The following is a 15,480-nucleotide window of genomic DNA, read 5'->3' on the forward strand; positions in this document are numbered from 1 at the left end:
TCTAAAATGGCGGCGTCGCCGCAACAGACATAACGATACAAATGGTTCAAGCCGTTTTATCAGCTCATTCCAGCTTCAAATGGTGTTTTGTTGTGATCAAAATGTGTAGTTATTGTCTAACTTTCTTCAGAGGTAAGTGGATTTTTGTTTTTGCCAAAAATAATGCTTAAAATGTGTTAAAAGGATTTCGATCCGAGCCTTGCGGGTGAAATGTGTTGTTGAAAATTTTGACTAGATTCGTTCGGTGAAATGGCCTTTTATTCGTGATCGGCTTAGTGAAAAAACGTGAACGTTCGTCTAAAAAATATTATTTGCCCAGAAAAACACTGAGTTCGTAGAATGAGCAGTAAAAAAGATCAGCCCATTTGACTTCCACAGAATAAACAGTCAAATTAGACTGTGAGCTTGAGCCTTTCGAGTGAAAATGTGTCGTTGAAAATTTTGACTATTCGCATGGTAAAATTGCCTTTTATCTGTGATTCAATGATCAAGTGAAGAAACGCGGAAGTTGGTCAAAGAAAAAGGTTATTTGCGCGGCAAAACACTGTAATTGAAGTTACATCAATTGTAAATTCGTTTAATAATATTAAGCAGTAAAAATGATCAATCCATTTGTCACGTACATAATAAACAGGAGTGAAAATTTGTCGTTGAAAATTGTGACTATTCGCTGGTAAAATTGCCTTTTATCCGTGATTTTGTGATCAAGTGAAGAAACGCGGAAGTTAAACATTGTAAGTTCGTAGAATAAGCAGAAAGAATTTTCAATCCATTTGTCACAATTGAGCCTTGCGAGTGAAATGTGTCGTTGAAAAGTTTGACTATTCCCATGGATGCGTGATCTGTTAAGTGAAGAAACGTGAAAGTTTCCCAATAATTGAAGTTAGTTCGTAGATTGAGCACTAAAAATAAACAGTCGATTTGGCTGTCACCGTATTTTAACAGTCAAATCTGTGAACTTAAGCGCTTAGAGTTGAGGACGAAAATTTCTATGTTTATTAAGAATTCCATGAAAATAAAAAAAAGATGATGCAACATACAATTGTACATAATTATTGCCCGCCGTGTTCAATCGATAAAATTGATAATTGATAACATTCGATAAAAATCGATAAAAATTAATAAATTGTATCGGAAAAAATTATCGATAAAAATTGATAAAGGAGTAAGTTGTGAGTAATCGATAATTATGAATTTTTCAGTTAAGGGTATCAATTTTATCGAAGTTATCAATTTTATCGCCTCAAGATTTTTGCATGTATTTTGAGGGCAGTGAAACATCAAAAATGAATGGATTTACTAAGAAAACAAAAGGGGAGTCCATGTTTTGTCTACACCCTTACAGTACATGTAATTCCGATGTATGCAGTCTCCTCCCGGGTCTCTTGGAAATTGCTTGGGGTGCTTGATGCTCATGACATTTCTTCATGGGTTGACCGAAGCTAGCAGTGATTCGACCTTTAGCAAAATTTCCCCCAACCACACCAACCACGTGGCTAACTTAATTGTTCATCGGCGTGGCTATTGTGCAGACAATCATCCTATCCCGGGGTATGCTAATCGCCAAAAAAGGATTTGGGGGACGGTGCACCGTACAAAATGTCCACAGTATAAACAGACAGTGGTTCATTAATCTAACGTCCGATTGAGTTCGATTGTTTACTTGTCGATTGACCAAATTTTATTGTGAGTGTAATGGTAACTCATTTGGGCCAAACAGCTGAAACACTTAAACAGATGATAAGGCTGAATCAAAATGCTCAGCTAGTTTTTTAAGCGCGGCCTCCGTAGACTGAAGCAGTTTTGATTATTTACTGGGGTCGTTTACAGTGTGCTTGAGGACAGTCATGAAATCAATAAAATTGATATCAATTAACAACCGCGTTGTTGTGAGTATCGATTTTTATCGATTGATCGATAAAATCGATAATGTTTAATTAAGAATTATCGATAGATATCAATTTATCGAACGATTTTCCGATATCGGTTTTTATCGATTGAACACGTCGGGTTATTGATTTGGCGTTTCCTCACTGTTCATTTTCCTTTACATTATTTTAATTTTAAATATATTTAAGAATAATAATTGTACTTAATCACATTTCAAAATTATGTTCGGATCATCATTTAATTTCGTTGTTTTAAAAGTTAGAAGGATAAGCTTATTAAGCTGTTTATCCAAAATTTTTAACAACTGGAAATTTGCAGGAGGCACAATTTGGCATCTGCTTATTCTGATATTGATAGTTGAGGTGTGACTGTATTAATTTTGAATATCACGTACATTATAATTACGGTTGACTCCCAATAACTCGAACTTTCAAGGGAAATTAAAAAAAAAGTTGGAGTTAGCGGAAGGTCGAGTTAAAAACAGAAGTTGAGAAAAAATGACTGGAAATACGCGAAAACAGTGTTTGCTGTCTTTCTATTCATACAGTGTACATTTGAATCAAAAGTAATTGCAGTATTGAAAAGTTGAGTGAAAGTGGAACAATGCATTTCAATGCAATGCATTTGTATGAATCATAACGTTATGTACATGTACTGTAATGTGAAAGAAAACTAAGCAAAGCATCACGAGATGTCCGGGTAATGCAAACTTTGCAGGTTTCAAAGAGAAAATCGTCGGGCTACTGCTACAGAGTTCATGCGATTTAGTTTCAATATGTCCTAGTTGATGCCTCTCAACTACAATAGCATATTACATGTACTATCGATTATCCTTGAAATTTTTCTGAGGTTAAAATCAGTATTAACCTCCCCTCCACCAACAAACTAAACGTCTGTAACACGTCAATGGCGTGGCACACTTCGTGTTATGAGGGGCATTTCAGGGGCGACTATGACTCGTGTACGTATTTTTTTCAGACCAAATTGAGCTAGTGTCTTTGACTACATAACATTACACTGTTTGTTTTGACATGGCAAGTATAATGACAGACATGGTTGGAGTTATTGAGGGTAAAATTACTGTATATTGAAAACCGATGACCTGAAGGGAAACGAAAATTGGTTTTGAGTTAGCCGGAGGTTCGAGTTATCGAGGGTTCACATTACCAAGGGTAAAATTACAGTAAATGTATGACAGAAATCTAGGGGAAATCGATTTTGGTCTGAATTGGCGTGAGGTTCGAGTTAGCAAGGGTTCGAGTTATATAGGGAGTCGACTGTATACATTACAGGGTGTTTTGAAGCCGAAACTTGTCATTACCTTAAGGTTAAACACTATTGTGAGCGTCTTACTATTAATTTTAGCTATTTTTTTCTGAGAAAGATTTAGCGACTATTAAATTTAGCCATTTAGTGAAAATTGAAAAAAATGGCGATATCTTGTTAACCAGCTTTTTATTGACATTATTAGCTAAGATGAAAACAGGATCCCAAAGTCATTTGAAATTGAATGTCAACTTTATCATTGTCAAAAAGAACAAAGTTCATTGAAAATGTCAGAAAATGGATCCTCGTCCGAGAAAGCAGTCTTGCCTCATACATGTATGATGGTGGCGATCCAGCCTCTCTCCCAACCCTTCTTAATTGTTGTCCAGCCTTGTGTAGTTGATGTTGGACATCATACATTTGTACAGGGGAAGGGGGAGGTACTAAAATTGAACACATATTAAATTTGACCCGTAGCGACAAATTTAAGCGAGTATTTTTTGCAGCAAATTTCGCCCAACTCGCTAAAATTGCTCAGTAAAATTAGTACATGTAGCTGCTGTCAATAGTAGCGTCAAGGTGGCTGAACACAGTTTCCACTTGCTAAATGGCTAAATTTTATGAAATCGAGTGGAATTCAACTTTTTTGGTTGATTTATAATAAGCTGGGATGCCATGGTAATACAAAGACGGTCTTACACAACACACAGGAATTGCAAATACAGTAACTGATCTCGTGAACTGCCAAATTTGAGCTTGTCAACTGCAACGGTTTGGGCGTGAGGGCAAATTAAGTAGGATACAAATTATTCCAAAGATGGGAAAACTATGTTCAGCCACCTTAAGGTAGTTGTTACAGTATGTGTTTTCTTTGTATCTGAGGCCTACAGACAGGCCCTCGCAAAGGGAGGAGCCGAGTGCAGTTATTGTCAAAGATAAATCAACAACAGCAATGAGACAATGAGCCTCATTGGTAGGGGTGGCTCTACTAAACGTAGCCAGCACAGAAACAATGCTGGGCATCGAACCCCGCATCCCTAACCTAGAAAGACATGACAAACAGATGACAAAAACATCCAATAGAAGAAAACCACACATAACATTATTATACTAACAGCATTTACATGTATATTGCTTTTGGGATCAAATATGTCAGTAGTGTACTGGTCGGAATAATTATTGTGCAGTTCATTGGGAAGAAGATGGATCCCAATATTCCAATATTCCAATTATTCTCCAGATGATGTTATTGACATGTGTCTTTTTTTTTTGACAACAGTTGAACTGTTACATTGTATTTGGTGAAACCACTGACGGAACGTAGTTTGTACATTTGTCAATGCTTTGCACCTTCTGTTACTCGATTGGTGGTAAGTAAATGATGTTCTTTCTTATATTTTTCACCTTTAAACAGGCACATGTATCTTCCTCTGAATATGCCAAAACTTTCTTTTAAAAGTATCTTTTAGGGGTTGGGGCAATTATTTGTTACTACAGGTTGTACATGTAGAAGTTTTGAATGGAAAGATGAACGTTGAAGGTGTTTGTTTGACAACCGTCAAGCTCAATGTTTGTCATGCTCTTTGGTGATTTCAGAAGAGTACTAGTGCATGCACAAATAATGGCTAAATCAGAGAAAGCAAAATATGAAATTAATGTGATTCTTCCAATTGTCCAAGTTCAACAGAATTCCTGATTCCTGAATACACATGTATACGTGTATGATTCTTCCAACTGCATCTGCATTACCATGAATGTAAACAATACTATATAATTGTATAATCAGAAGAACCCTACATGTACAATCAGAGAGTGATTTTAGAGTGAGTAAATCACGAAGTAAATAAATTTGCAGAATTGGGAACTGCAGTGTTGTTGTGAAAATACATGTACGTGTAGCAAAATAATTATTATAAAATTGGAAGAATCCTACAATGGGAGTGATTTTAGAGTGATCTTTGGTCAGGAGTAAAATCGCAGAATTGGGAACTGCAGTGAGTGTCATAAAACTGATGGCAACATCATAGAATTGGAAGAATGCTACAATCAGAGTAATATTTTGGAAGTATCTTTGAGAAAATTGTAGAATCCGAAAATAGTAAAATAGTTTTTTTCAATAATATCGTTTGACTATAATAAAGATCAGCACTTAGGTTTGATATACGACACAATTTTTTTTATATTACTGCAGATGCGATCGGAAAGATTTCATTTTGCATTTTGAAACAACATAAGCTTTAAACTACCGGTATTCCTCGCTCGATCTGTCATTCAAGTCTTTGTTTTTAAAACTTTTTAATGTAGATTTTAATACGCTTTTCAACATTTAATACGCTTTAACAAGCAGTTTCTTAGCTTGATGGCTTGTCTTGACGACTGAGGAATATATATTTTTCCCTTCGCGCAATTTTTCATCGCGTTCTATTTTCGAATGTCGATTCGAGAAGCGGCGAACGACTCGATCTCAATAATTGATTCTTTTGCCACCCATTTGGAAATTTCGGCTCAAATTTCACCGATAGAATAGCTCGGGCAGATTTATCAAAACAGTCTATTAGAGAAATTAGAATTTTACCGTGTGCCCCGGAGTCCAGAAAACGGGAAAACAATTTATAGTGAATTTTTATCTTGACTCCTTGACCCGTGTCACGATGTTATCGGCTGCCACTTGTGTTCGCTCTTGCAGGGGACGTTCAAGTTCCTTGATTAGCGTTTTTAAATGTGATTTTGTTGTTGAAATGGAACCTCTACCTCAGTTGTGTGTAATTAATACAGGTAGATATATGTAAAGGAAATAAATGGATGCCAAAGAATTTTGAAAAGCCGCAGATCGAGCCAATGAAGGAAGAACTAGAGCTCGCAATCGGCAGTAAAAGGAGTTTAATGAATTTCTTTCTCAGACTGTCCACTGATACATCATTTTCACAAGCATTTAAACCAAAAATCTTAAAGAAAAAAGAGAAAATAAACTTGACTCGAACTTGACTCGTGACTCGAATTGACTCGGGCTCGAACTTGACTCGTGCTACAAACAAACTCGTAAAATCGTAGAATTGGAAGAATTGGATGATAGAGGAATAATTCAAGAACCATAGGTAAAATCATAGATCTGAATCAGAATTGACAATTAGAATTGGACAGGGATTTTGAGAAAAATGATTATAAATATTATGTTTTGGTCTACAGTCAAAATACTCAGTGAATACAGTGAATACATGAGAATACAATGTACGGTAGTTCGCTTGCCGACCATTTTCACATTCTTTAAAGCTTAAGGGTTTCTTGTAAGAAAACAAAAGAAGAATTTTGATGTACATGTAGCTATAGCCACCTAAAGAACCGGTGCAATGCTTTAGTGATTTGTTCAAACCCCAGTTCATCATTATGTCAGTTCACTGACAGACATTTGATACCAATAGGACTATTCATAAAAGGTGTCCAAGTTGTCATAATTCCCAATGCAGCAGATTTTGAATTTAAAATTTGCATATTTCTTCTTGCGTATACTATCAGTTTCTATCGTATACTATAGAATCAAACAGAATGATTTTCCAGAAAATCAAATTAGGAAATCGCTGAAATCGCTGAACTATAAAACAAATAATAAAGTTTGATTGGTCTATAGCTCTGAAAGTATTCTGAATACCGGTAAGTGAAATGTACATGTAGGTCTCAAAAGCAAACAACTGAAGAAAACCTACAGGTAACACCATAGGTGATACTAAAACAAACAAGAAGGCAAATAATTAAAACAGTAGCAAGGGAGCCATACTAACAGTGTTTGTTGGGTTTAAGCTGTGTTTTGCCCCGCTTGTTTTTTGGTAGTATAAAGAATTATACTGGGAGGCAACCACAGTTCGAACAGTTTTGGCAGTGTACAGTATGTCTAATAAACTTAATGAAAGCTACATTGTATTCATCAAAGCATAGGATCTGGCCTAAAGGGCAGAGTTTGCCTCTTATTAAATATTATATAACTGATCGGGTTTTTATCAACTAAAGGATATACTGGAATTCCCTTTTTTCTTGTGTTCTTGTAAATTATTGTCCATTTGCGCTCTCCCTCCTATCCACAAGTTCTTGCAGCAGATCACAGAACATTTGGATATTGGTTCCCCTGAGGCGGGAGCCCAGCGAGAGAATCTTCTTGACATCCTTAGATCTAGATCTAAGGAATCTACATGTACATGTGTAGCTTAGATTGATCGCGTACATTTCTTCTTTTCCCAAGTCGGTGAACCCGTTGGATTTTGACTGCTGTGTTTGAATCAGCATATCCTACATGTAGTTCTTTTTCAAGAAAGTCTCTGAGGACTACTTCCCTGTTCTCACCGTCTTCCCTGGCCCGCTTGAAGGTGAAGGCGTCTTAGGGATGTACAGTACATGTACATGTACTAGTTAAACATAATATTTTCCCACCTCAAAATTTAATAGGCTTGAGATAGAGATCTTTTGTTGTTAGATCTTTGAAGTTTATCCTTAATTTCTTGTTCTTTCTGGTCCAAGTCTGTTTTTAAAAGTGTCCTTGATTTTCTGTAGCCTTTTGCTGCAGCTTTGATCTGGTAGTCGATGCATTTACTTTCGTTTTGCGTCACGCTCTCTTAAAGGGGTTCAATATTTGTCCTGGCCTTTTGCTGAAAGATTTCAAAGGTTCGCTATATCCGCAATTCAAGATTTTCCATTGTGGCAACCTACATAATAGAATATATCACAGGATACTGGTAATACTATCTGCTTTGTACGGATGACAGCTAATAAAACAGGGTTAAAATACAAACTCTGTCACTCAAAGATTCATCTACACTATACATAACATGTACTGTAGTTATTCGGTTATAAGGCGCACTCGGTTATAAGACGCACCCCAAACTTGGCAACTTTGTTATGCTAAGTTTACAAACTGAAAATTCTCCGAAAACACTCGGTTATAAGACGCACCATGAGTTGGTGAGTTGAAATGATGCGGTGATCAATTTAAGGTCAGTTCTTCTTACAGAATTTGAATGTCTGAATGTTGTTCATACTCCTTGGTACAACCTTCAAGTAAAAAGGTAACATTTAAGATTCATCTACACTGTACATGTACATATAGATCCACAGTTGGCAACAACTGATATTTCAAATGTGGTAACACTCGGCTATGGCTGGATGATTACAATATGTATATTCAAATCAAAATCAAAACTTGAAAGTTTGAAACGAATAATGCCGTCTGTTTGCTGTTAATCAAAACTACTCTTGAATACTTGGTGGCATGCACTATTTTGAGTATTTTGACTGTAAATTTTCCCCTGGTTTCGAACATTTTTCAAACCAGTTTGATTTTTATTTTCCATAGTTTTAGATTATGGTTATCAATATTAATAAGACAATGAAAATTAAAAATCAATTGAAACTGGTTGTAAAAATTTTAAACCAAAGAAAGATTTAAACCACAACATAATTTATGTACAATATTTATACAAACAAAGTGTAAGCCATAAATTTTAGCCTGTGGGAAATCGGAGAATACCGGTAGTATACCCCTAAATTGGTAAACTATTCTCTGATTTAGCCATAATCGCACTACTCTTGGTGATTTACAACTGCTTCAATTCAAACATTCCTCTCTAAGGCAGAGCACCCCTCAGGACTTACATGTAAGATATGCCCTTTAGGACACTAAATATGACTGTATGTCGGAAGCACTAAATCTGTCCTTAGGGACACAAATAATATCCTTCAGGATACAAAAAAATTCCATTTGGGACACAAGAAATGTTTTTTGGTATGGGAATAATGTGCTTTGGACATAAAAAAAAAAAGTGTGTGAGAACACAAATAGGGTCCATCAAGAGAAAACTGTAATCCCGAATGAAAGATCTTGTGATGGCTGATTGAACTGGCGGTTGGATGAGAAGGGGCTTGGGGCGAGACAAGAAAAGACAGACTACGGACTCTTTTGGAATTTTTGAGGATATCCGTCAGCTCTCCGTTGGTCCAGCAACGGAGTTGCTGATTGGTCAGTTCATATCAAATTACGTAACTTTCGCGGGAAGCGAAGGTTGCGTAATAGCATAGCATTTAAATTAACCTGCCCACTGGTTTTGGAAAAACTACAATCTTCCAGTTGTGAAAATACACGAAGGAGAATTCGCGTTTGTCTTAATCATGTGGTCATCGACAAGCAGCTGCAAGCATCGTCGTGTGGATCAAATCAAGGATTTCAAAGCGCAGAGCGTACGAATGCTCTCGCCATCAACTGCCGTTCCGTGTGCGCGTGCTGCTTATTAATTATTGCAAATACCCTTTTTCCGCAAACCAGAAGATAGATTTCACGATTTAGATTGTCCAGCTTTACCACGAAATTAATAAGAAGACTTCAAGTGGTGCGTGCTTATTTTGAAAGAATTCAGGCGCTCTTTGGAAAGGATTTTGTAAAACAAAAAACTATGCTGACGCAAACACGTACACTCCGTTACGCCATTCGCGCGCGCAACCTACGAATATAATTTCTCTATAAATGTTACAAGTAAAACACATGATCGTAAAACAAATAAAATAGCCTTGAACGTGAAAGTAACTCCGAAGCGAAGATCTTGGACCGCAGTCGAGTATATGCAACGTTGCATTAAAGAAGCGGAACGCTGTCAGCCATTCTGTTTCGCGAAAGTGAATTTATAGCGCAGCCGGATTCAGACTCCAGTGAACTGGCGCTGGAAGCACATGTCGAAATCTCCATCACCCACGGAGAATCTAAAGTTTGCCATGATTCCTTTTTAAGTTTGTCACCAAGGTTACTCCCGCGAGAACCAAGTTGATTGACAGGAAGCCCGTGTCCTCAAAAAGTTTACAAGAGTCCGCAGTCTGTTTTTCCTCGATCGCGCGATCCGATCGCGCGCGCACTCTTGTCTCGCCCCAATCCTTCCTCGCGCGTCTTAAACCCTCCCTAGCCTCGCACTCCCTTACTAAATTTCGAGAGAAAAACAGACTGCAAGCAGTCTATATAATATATTACTTAATGTTGTATATACTAAAACAGTGGATATCGTTTTTGGTGCACTCTGATTGGCTTCTTATAATCCGAATATCCTTTGTTAGTTATATACTCAAACATTGGATAGCGTTTTTGGCGAACGCTGATTGGCTACTCAAATTCCTATTATCCTTGCGCGAGAAAAAACCTTTGACAGAAATGAACTACACATAGTCAAAAACCATCCTTTCGGGCTACCATTATCTCACTGGCTATCTAAGAATATGCATCAGTGTACTAAAATAACTATTCACCTCAGTCGCTTCGCGGCTTTTTCCGAGCTCGGTAAATATCCATCACTAGCCACCTCCAAACTACTTGTGCGCAAAAAATGTAGTTGACAGGAATAGTAAAAGTATGTGACTGAGCCAAGTGGCCTATACAGCCAGAGCTTATCCTGATTTCCATAGCATTAAGCGACTAGGAGTATTGCTACTTCCACCTGGATGGGATGCTAGTCCATCGCAGGGTTCCCCCCCCCCCCCCCCCCCTCCTCCCAGCAGTAATTTTTTCCGGAAATAAAAACACCAACTGTGAGAGTAAAGTGTCTTGCCCAAGAACACAACAAAGCGCCCCGGCTCGAACCCAGGCCGTTCAACTCAGAGTCGAGCGCGCTAACCGGGAATAAATGAGTTAAAAATCATAATTTTGGGTTATCTTACATGTATCTCACTGTTTAAGTACTAAAACAACTATTCACCTCACTCACTGTCGGTGGTCAGTTGTGGATATTTACCTCTGTCCTCAGCATTAACCACCTCCACTTCGCATGTATGTTCTAAATCAAATTTAAATTTTATCATAAAATCTACTATAACACACTGTTTAATTTGAAAACAAAACTAAATAATTTCAATACTCACTCTTTGCTCCTCCATTTCAGCTATTCAAGGCTACTTCCCTTCTTTTAGTGATGTCTTGACCTCCTCGAATAGGACCAAACTTTATTTCTGATTCAACCTTCAAACTGATAACTCCGAACAGTACAACTGGTCGCTTACTTACCACAGAAAAGAAAAAGCCTTCAAATCCCTTTTGACAAGAAAAGCCCTATGGAAGTCAAACCAAGACTTAAACAAGAAAAGAATTTCTTCAACTACAATAAGTACACAGTGGATAAAGACACTGAAATAGAACTGTCGAAAAAGACTAACACATGTAGTTACCGTTTGAGTTCAACGAAAACCTTGATGGCGGACACCTGTTGAGCAAGCCTTGGGCTGTAGATGCAAAAGACAAATTATAATGAAAATTGACAACAATCAATCCATACATGTACTTCAAGAGGGGTGACCCACTTACAATTGTGACACTCTAGTCACTGATCACACAGGTGGGGAGACAAAGTGCACTCTCCAAAAAGACATCCCATTTTAGAAATGCCACTGCAAAGGTCTGATCAACCATCCTAAAGGAAAGTGAGAACATAAACGATAAAAGCTTAGAAAGCACTAAGACAAATGTCAATGACATAACTCGCAAAATGATAATTATGTTTCAATAATTATACGCATTCTTCGAAGATGGATGCGTTCTCCAGCATGACACGATCAAGACTTTGATGAGGTTATAAACACCTAATTATTAACAGAAACAACGTGAGGTTTATCCTATCTTGTAACATCCTTTTGTACGAAAGCCAAAATTTAATTGAGTTTCTAGCCCTATCCTGGGCTGCAGATCAAACAATTAAACTAATATATATATTTTTTTGAAACAGCAAATCAAATGCGCGAGAGATTTGCGTAGTAGTCTCAGTCAATAGACATTGTTGGATCATTCAAAGTACGATCAAAATCAGAAAAAAATAATAAAGTCAACAAAGATTTGTCAGTACGGGCTATGGAATTCTCATTCCGATTTATCTGCAGTCTGTTCTTTTGGTAACTGCGACATCTGCTCATGCGCTGCTGCATGACGGGTGTTGGCGAGGCTCCCCCAGGGGTTTCAGGGAACTAGAGAGCATGGTCATTAACCTTTTTGCGAACATGGAAACAAAAGGAGAATAGAACTGGAAACGCGGGAACAAGAGCATATTTTAGAGAACAGGGAACACCAAAATCTAGGAAGTAAATTTAGGGAACACGGAAACTCAAGGAAAATTTTATTGGGAACGTGGTGTGTGTGTGTGTGTGTGTGTGTGTGTGTGTGTGTGTGTGTGTGTGTGTGTGTGTGTGTGTGTGTGTGTGTGTGTGTGTGTGTGTGTGTGTGTGTGTGTGTGTGTGTGTGTGGGGGGGGAGAGGGGGGTGGTGGGGGGGCTTGTTGATGCGCTGCCCGTTGGTTCAGACGGGGGGGGGGGGGGGGGGTTCGTTGACCTTTCTAAAACCAGTGTATACCAGAGCAGATTTAATTTCGTATGAGAGGAAAAACGCCACGTGGCTGCGTGGCTGTCTAAAAAAAAAAAAAGATTACAAAGTATACCTGTCACGGGAAAGTCATGGAATTTAAGTGTGGGTCATGGAAAGTCATGGAAAATGGTATTGATTGTCCATAATAAATAAGGCAGGTTAATTTTTATGGGGAAAAGGGTAACAACGTACCCGAATTCAAGATAAGGGTAACAACGTACCCGAATTCAAGATAATGGTCACTGAAATTAACGTCAAGGAGAACTTTAAAAAGTCTTAGAAAAGGTCATTGCTAGTCACGGAAATTCAAAAGCTCAAAAGAGTTCGAACGCTGCGTGTTGTCACTGTGCGATGGCGTTTTCAGACATGAAATCTACTCTAGACTATAACATAAGGATGATATCTTTTAAGTCTATTAAGGTAGTGCTGAAGAACTTTTCAGATTTATACAAACTTTCATTCTAAGCTCAATTTTTAATTTATACAAACGCAGTACGGTTTGGTCGCATGCGAATGAAGCAAAGACAGCACGGATTGCGTTTGGCGTGACGAGAAAGCAACCTCCTTTGAGGAACAAGAGAGGACCCTGGGAACAAAATGGTTTGTGTCACGCCATATGCAGATTCTCGATAGTAAGCCAAAACTGTGAAAATTCCCATCGTTATATAGCCGTTATTGTTGTTTTTGCTCTATTGCTTGCTTTTTCTCCCCAAATGTCATCGAAAAGTGAGGTCAAATCGCCAGATTTCTCGCAGCCCTGGAAACTCAGCGATGTTGTTCTTGTTGTGGAAGAAGAAAGATTCCATGTTCATCGAAGTGTCCTTGCATTGTGGTCGCCTGTGTTTGAGAAGATGTTTACGTCAGAATGTCAAGAAAAAGCTAGGCCAGGACGAAGTTTCTCTTCCAGGTAAAAAGACGAACGAAATTAGGGAAATGCTTCTGCTGATTTATCCTTCCGTCAAAGAAAGAGCAATAACGGAAGAGAACTGTTACTTCCTGGTTACGCTTGCTGACGAATATCAAATGGAAGCCATTGTCAGGAAATGCGAAGATTCAGGGGCACCCATCGAGAATATAGTTCAAAACCACTTAAAGATAGCACCGTTGCACGTATTTTAGTATTTAAACGGTAGATATAGGCATATTTTTATCCCCTAAAAATTTTTTTATCTGTTCGGATTTCCTAGCTGAAAGTCTAGTGATCCGAAAGTTATAGGGATTAAAACTTACCTTTTCGAAAAAATTCCAGCCACAGAAAGGCTCCCGAAATTCTAGGTGACCTTTTTAGAGTAAAAATCCGTTAAAAATGAACAATTATATACCATTTTTTAGATATTCGAAAATCCTAGGAAAGGCAGGCAAGCAAAAAAATTTACAATGAATGTTCCGAAAATTCTAGATCTCAAATCGTCTTCCGAACAGATATTTTAACGAAATATTCCGTTGGGTGCCCCTTAAGATTTCATGGTAAAAAATGTGAAAGCGAAACCGAAAGATAGTGTCGTTGCAGATTTGGTATTTGCACAGACTTACAAGCTGGAAAAGTTGAAAATAGCGAGTGTTACCCTGAGATCAGAGTCTCAGTCTGGAAAAATTAAAAAGGGACAAGACGTGCTATGATCAGATCGAACCGGATAACCTAAAGGAAATCATGGAAGGAATTATAAAGCGACTACAAAGAGAGTTAGAGAAAGCCCAGCGGCTGGCTCGACAAAGACAAGATACGATCAACAGGATGAAATTGCAGAAGATGTTTAAGTGATGTACGGATTGGAAGTTCGTCAAAAATCTGGTTTGATATATATGTTCTTTTAAGATGAAATTATTTTTTTTAATATTTGCTTGAACTGGCACAAGCTAATATTGCTGCCATGTTTGCAAAAAGATGGACACGATTTGCTCCTACTGTAATAAATGTTCTGAATCCACCATATGCAACGGTTTAATTGAAGTTTTGAATAAAATTTTTCTCTTTCTCTTCTTGAAACAACGATGAATACAAAATATACACGTTATCAGTTGGAAACATCGTGTGCAATGGTCTTGAAATTATGATACTTTGCACGTAAGGTTATATAAACCCCCGGGGGGGGGGGGTACTCCCTATAATGGCCTATACGGGGAGGCTCCGCCCGAAAGGGGTACCTTTTTCAGGCTTCAGGTATATAAAAGGGTAGGGATTTCACGAGGTTAAGTATACGAAAGGGTATGGAAATCTGTCATTTGGCTATTTAAAAGGGCCTTTAATTAAAAAATTTCGAACGGACGCAATTTATGGTTGTATTATTTTAATTTATTAAGCGCTACATAAAAATGACAAGAAAACGTCCTATTTCAAGTCCACGCCATGTCTCTTAGGTATATGAAAGGGGTACATTTTTTCAGTTAAAGGTATACGAAAGGGGTACAATTTCTGTGAAAAATGGTATATAAAAGGGTAAGGGGTTAGAACTTGGGGCGGAGCCTCCCCGTATAAAACTTTTTTGAGTAGCCCCCCCCCCCCCGGGATATAAACATGACCATGACCCACGATACGCTCGCATGCCCACATCTGAAATCTCCATGATTTGGATATCCCCACCAATATACCTTATTATAGGAAATTAACGCTTGTGTTAATTCAGGTATTTGAAATTTACGCGACTTAAATAAACGCGAATTGAAGTGAAAATTACTTCCCAATAAAGGGAATAAACGCGAAAGACCGGGTAACATTTCAGAAATGAAGGAAATTAATGCGATGTACAAGTTCATTTCAACACTTGTAGGCGTGTAATCTTAAACGAAAACAATGTTCGTGGTACTTTACCCACTTTGTGCGTTCTTCGCAGTATCAATGATAGTGGCAGGTAAAATAATGCTTTTTCCTTGGAGTAAAGAACGCCTGGACTGTAACGAGAAATTGGGGCCAAAATAATGGAAAAGAAATTAACGATCCGCTTATTTTTATAATTAACGGTG

General features: G+C 37.8%; 1 long non-coding RNA gene across 1 annotated transcript; it reads left to right on the top strand.

Moving 5' to 3' along the window:
* On the top strand, window positions 1-12,003 carry LOC144666482 (uncharacterized). Its single transcript, XR_013573196.1, has 3 exons — window positions 1-132; window positions 4,436-4,526; window positions 11,055-12,003. It is a non-coding gene; the product is annotated as an uncharacterized LOC144666482 (long non-coding RNA).
* The last annotated feature ends 3,477 nt before the right edge of the window (window positions 12,004-15,480 follow it).

The sequence above is a fragment of the Oculina patagonica genome, chromosome 9 (genome assembly GCF_052425735.1).
Source record: "Oculina patagonica isolate OP01 chromosome 9, crgOcupat, whole genome shotgun sequence".
In the NCBI taxonomy this organism is placed as follows: Eukaryota; Metazoa; Cnidaria; class Anthozoa; order Scleractinia; family Oculinidae; genus Oculina; species Oculina patagonica.